The sequence below is a fragment of the Pinus tabuliformis genome, chromosome 3_2 (genome assembly GCF_031772625.1).
Source record: "Pinus tabuliformis cultivar Carrire ecotype Pingquan chromosome 3_2, CPIR1, whole genome shotgun sequence".
Taxonomy (NCBI): domain Eukaryota; kingdom Viridiplantae; phylum Streptophyta; class Pinopsida; order Pinales; family Pinaceae; genus Pinus; species Pinus tabuliformis.
In genome coordinates, this window is record NC_142302.1 from 889,847,137 (window position 1) to 889,853,233 (window position 6,097).

General features: G+C 37.6%; 1 pseudogene; it reads left to right on the forward strand.

Annotated features, from left to right (window-relative positions):
* Positions 1 to 4,520: 4,520 nt before the first annotated feature.
* On the forward strand, positions 4,521 to 5,821 carry LOC149183483 (short-chain type dehydrogenase/reductase pseudogene; annotated as a pseudogene).
* Positions 5,822 to 6,097: the final 276 nt, after the last annotated feature.

The following is a 6,097-nucleotide window of genomic DNA, read 5'->3' on the forward strand; positions in this document are numbered from 1 at the left end:
TCAATTCGAGGAAGCTCCACAAGCACTCTTAGCTATGGAGCTATGCATTCCCATGCACGCTTATATGATGCATGCATCTGATCCATATACTTATACATAAGCATTTGGGCATCCTAAATGGGAAGCAACTATGGATGAGTAATACAACTCTCTCATTGAGATTTAGACTTGGGACCTCGTTCCATTACCTTCCAATCATAAACTTGTCAGGTGTAAGTGGGTTTACCAGACTAAGAAAGTAGCAGATGACCAAGTTAGTAGATATAAAGAACGGTTCATGGCGAAAGGTTTTCAGCAGGTACATGGTGTTGACTATGATTAGACTTTTGCTCTAGTGGTAAAAATGGATTCCATTCTGCTAGATCTCTCCATTGCATCAACAAGACGGTGGGAGGTGCATCATACGGATGTGAAGAATGTATTTCTTCACAGTGATCTCGAGGAGGAAATCTACATGGAACAGTTGCAGGGATACGTACAAAATTCATCTCTAGTATGCAAACTAAAAAAGTTTCTCTATGGCCTTAAGCAGGCACCTAAAGCGTTGTATACAAAAATGGATTCCTATTTGTTATCTCAAAATTTTGTACGTTGCAAATCTGATTCAAATATTTATTTGTTGAACAAAATTGACTCCTTGTTGATCATAATACTCTACGTAGATGATCTTTTGATAACATGTAGTTTAGTTTCTGCCATTACTGAGATTAAAACTACATTGCATAAGCGGTTTTCTATGACAAACATGGACTTGCTAAATTTCTTCCTTGGACTATAGATCAATTAGAATGGTTCTAGGATTACCATTTCTCAACCAAAGTATGCTAGAGATCTTTTTGCACAATTTCATATGAGTAACTGCAAGCCAACATCCACACCTTTGTTATTAGGGATCAAGCTTGAGAATGGCAAAGACACACCATTGGTTGATTACACATTGTATCATCAGCTTATGGGGAGTCTTCTTTTTCTCACTCACTATTGTCCTAATCTCTCATAGACTATAGGTGCAGTTTCCATATACATGTAGGAGCCACATGAGTTACACTAGGAAGTTGTAAAGTGCATCCTTCTATATGCCCATGGGAAAATCACCTATGGGATTCATTATGCAACAAATTGTTCTTTGGATCTAATTGGGTTCACAGATTCAGATTGGGATGGCGACAACCTTGATTGTAATTCCACCTCCTTTTATATAATTAGTTTGGGATCCAACCGCATTTGTTGGTAAAGCAAGAAGCAGGTTGTCATTACTTTATCATTAGTAAAGGTTGAGTACAGAGGAGTAGTCAATGCAGTTATTTAGGCCATTTGGTTGCAACATTTCCTTTCCAAGCTTGGTATTATCATCCATTTTCTGACTATCATATGGTGCGATAATCAAAGTACACTAAAGTTTTGCAGAGATCTAGTGTAGCGACATCAGACCAAACATATTGATATCCACATGCACTACATCAGAGAATTGATTCATGGTGGGATCATCAATATGTAGTACTCTCCTAGTTCTAAGCAGGTTGTCGACATCTTCACCAAAACTTTCACTAAGCATAAATTTCAATTTCTGTGAAATTGTCTTGGGGTGAAGGACATGACTACTTAGCAGTTGTATTTTCTTTACTTTTTGCATTGTATTTTGAGGTGGGCAGGACACTGGGTTTTCCCTCTTTCCTCTTTTCATGCATTGTACATGGGTACCTAAAATGGCCTTGTTGTTGAGACTCATTCATTTTGCATCATACTCACCTAAGTTATGCTTAAGGGGGGGTGTTGGTGTACATGCACTTACTTAGCCTTAATTAGCTTTGGTTAAACTCTAGTGCTTGTATGTGATATGCACTTAGTTAGCGTTAGTTCAATTTAGTGCTTACATGTGGTGTGCACTTGGCTTGGCTTTAGTTAGTTAACTCTATTGTCTGCATGTGGTGCACGTGCATATTAACATAACATAAAGCACACTTAGCTTTAGTTAGCTTTAATTGGCCTTAGTGCTTGCATACATTTAAGCTTAACTTAATTGCTTTATGTATTGATTCTCTAATCAATATTAAGTAATATGATTTATTATTTTTTCCAATTTTCCTTTTTCATTCTTGTAAATTTTTACCATTATTCTTAAACTCTAAATCGTATATGATAAAGTGAAAAATGTTTATAATCACCCTGAGAGTAATCCCAATGCCGATATGCTCTAAAGTAATAACTACTGTGAGAGTAATCCCAATGCAGATATGCTATAAAGTAATAACTAGCGTGGTCACTTCTAGAGTAGTTGGTTGAATATTGTTTAATGTTATCCATTCTCCATTTTATTTACAACCAACATGTCCTAAAACAATTCCATTTAATGTTTAAAGTCAGCACATATTTGTAAGTTTCAACACGGGGCTTAAAAATCCCACGCTAAATAATGCTTTTGATTAATATATGGAAGTGCAGTATTTTTATGATTTGTTTTCCATTAATCTAATGGAAGAGCCTTATTCTTTCCACTAATCTAATAAATCTACGTCGAATTCGTTCGAACAACTTTTTATTCCGCGCAGGCGGAGAGCAAGCTAATTTAGATTATAAACTATCGGGTGGTGACAGGAGTCCTTCGATGGGTATCATTCATTTCTGGAAACACCATTAAGATTTTTAAGTTGTTTTAGTGGGATTTTTTGGAAGTTTTTTTTGTAGATTTTTCAGGTCTATTTTTATTAATTTCAAGAGGAATTTATTGAAATCACAAGCTTGATGGATAACCTCTGGGCAATAAAAATATTCTAAGAATTCTTCAGGTTGCTGAATCCATATACAATAAAAAACTAGTTTAAATAACACAAATCAAGATTTCACTTCAATTTTTCCACCTATTCGAGCACTAAAAACTCCAAAATTTTTTTGGAAAAACAACTCCTTTACAAGATTTCTTCGGTTACCTTTCTCCCGCATTGTCACGTTTCAATTTCTGGATACTTCTGTGCGCGTAATGAACTTGGCCGTCAATAAATCCCATGCTATCGGCCCATAAATGAACGGCGGGTGTATATGCCCATCATTCGATTTTGCTAAGTCCGAAATCGAACGGTGGGTGTATGGCCCATAAATGAACGGCGGGTGTATATGCCCACCATTCGATTTTGCTAAGTCCGAAATCGAACGGTGGGCATATACACCCGCCGTTCATTTATGGCGCGATAGCATGGGAAATATGGCTCAATCCCATGCTATCGGCCCATAAATGAACGGCGGGTGTATATGCCCACCGTTCGATTTTGCTAAGTCCGAAATCGAACGGTGGGCATATACACCCGCCGTTCATTTATAGCGCGATAGCATGGAAAATATGGCTCGCCAATGAACTTAGGGTTCAAAGACGGATCTATATATCTATAGAGTGTTTATGAAAGTAGGTTGTACGTTACGTCCAGCTTGGATGATATGCTATTGTCCAACTCAACGACTGTAACGGCGTTAATAAGCATTTAATATGATGCACCACTTAGAACAACATTTCCAATTGGAATTGTAACGAGTTCCTAGATAGAAGTACTTTCCATTCCCATTTAATATCGGCCAGAATATCAATAAAAACAAGTTATTTATTTTGATATAAATGAAATAAAAAAATGAAATGAAATTAGGTATTTATTTTGATATAAATGAAATGAAATTAAATTTTAACATCCATGGGATTAAATATAGGATATAAGATTGTTAGTTTTTCTGGTTTTTGCTTTCTGTAATTGAATTTTTTTATTATTCAAATTATGATGATTTAACCTAACCTTTTAACAATTTTTTCATTGAAAATAATGCCAAAAAAAAACTAATGTGAACATAATGCTATAACTTTTTCTCAATAGAATTTGAATTGGATACCAAATTTCACTAATAAACAAGGCCTTCTGAGTGGTTTTCATTGCAGGTTCAAGAAAACACCTGCCAGCAATGAAGTTTTTAGTGTGCACTTTAATTCAAACTCGGCTTTTAACATTAGCAGTGATGTCATTTTGACAACTTTTACTTAGATTTATTTAAAATTATAAAGTTTGACAACTTTTACCTAGATTTACAAAAATCCTTATCAATTTTTTTCAAAATATAAGAAAATTTTCATAACTTTCGGCAAAAAAAACTTCCAAAAATATTTGAATTCAATACCAACTTTCATGAAAAAAAAATTCCAAGAATATTTAAATTCCATACAAAATTTGACCAGAAAACAAGATTTACAAAAATCCTTATCAACTTTTTCCAAAATATAACCCGCATTTCCCTGACTTTCGGCAAAAAGAAAAAAAACTTCGAATAGAATTTGAATTACTACCATATTTGACCGAAGGAAGCAGGCCTTCTGACTGGTTTTTATGGCACGTTCAAGAAAACACCCGCCAGCAATGAAGTCTTAGTGTGCACGTTAATTCCAACCCCACCTTTCAACGCCAGCAGTGATGTCATTTTGACGCCAGCAATGATGTCACTTTGTCGGCAGGAATTGAACCCACGAAACATATAAATAATCGAAAAAAGGAACCAGCATTGAATTGACCGTACCTCTATAAAACTTGTACATATGTGTCTGAAGAAATAACAAGCTACCTATCAACCAGCAATGGGGATTCTCGATGAGAAGAAGAAGCAGCCGCAGGAAGAAGAGAAGTCGATGAGCCTTCCTTTGAGAGGGCGAGTGGCCATAGTAACAGGTGCATCAAGTGGCATCGGCAAGGAGATCACCCTCAATTTAGCGGAGAAGGGAGCCAAAGTTGTGGTCCATTACTCCTCTAATCAACAGACCGCAGAGGAGGTGGTCTCCACAATCAATAACAGCTCCACTTCTTGTGTTAATGGTGTGACGGCGATTGCCTGCAAGGCCGACATCTCCGACGCCTCCCAGGTCGCCCAACTATTCGACATGGCCAAGCAGACATTTGGGTCGCTCCACATAATGGTAAACAGTGCCGCAGTGGCGGACCCCAGGTATCCGACCATCGCCCAAACCTCCGAGGAATACTGGGACCGGACTTTCCAAGTGAACTGCAAGGGAGCTTTTCTGTGTTGCAGAGAAGCCGCCAATAGGATCGTTCGCGGAGGCGGCGGTCGCATCATCCAGCTAAGCAGCTCCGCGGTGGCGTTGCCCACACCAGGGTACGGCCCCTACTCGGCCAGCAAGGCGGCGATTGAGATTATGACGAGAATCCTGGCACAGGAGTTGAGGGGCACTCAGATTACTGTAAATTGTGTGGCGCCGGGTGCTGTTGCCACCGGTATGTTCTTTACCGGGAGAAGCGAGGCGTCGGTGGAAGCGAGTGCCAAATTGAACCCGTTTGAGCGGTTGGGGAGGGTGGAGGATGTGGTTCCGCTGGTTGCGTTTCTAGCGAGCGATGAGGGAGAGTGGGTTAATGCTCAGGTTGTTGGTGTCAACGGAGGTCGAGTATGATTCTCTATGAAAACCAAAAAAATAACTATATTGTCGTGAATGTGCTGTGTTTCCAACCCTCGTTTAGGGGTTATAGCCGCAGTCACTGTGTTTTCCAACCTCAGTTAGTGTTTTTGGTCCTAGCCACTGTGTTTTCCAACATCAGTTAAGGTACATAGGGTTTTAATTAACCATACAAACCGAGATACTCACACTACATTACTCAATGTCTCCATCGTGAGCGCTATATAATCTTTTGAATATGTTGCGCGGTATGAAGATGCAATGAAAAAAAGTTTGATGTAAATGTTTATGTTGGGTGGTCTTATTTTATTGTTAGTGGTTATGTGAGTCATGATCATTTTTAAAGTGGTTTTATATATATATATTGGAATATGGTTATGGGAATTTTAATTGGATTATTTAATAATTTATTTTGGAATAGGGTTATAAGAATTTTCATTTAATTATTTAATAATTAATAGATGGATGGGGAGATTATTGATGCAGGAGCATCAGTAATTTTTTAGTTTAGATTTAAGGGTACTGGGAATTTTGTTTTCCCTTTGATATAAATTGGTATAAAAGTAGAAATAAGGAGTTTCAATATACAAATATGTGTCTTAATTTTAGAAAAATGAATAGTTGTATTGTTTGGTTGTTTTGATGAACTTGTCTTATAGCTAAGTG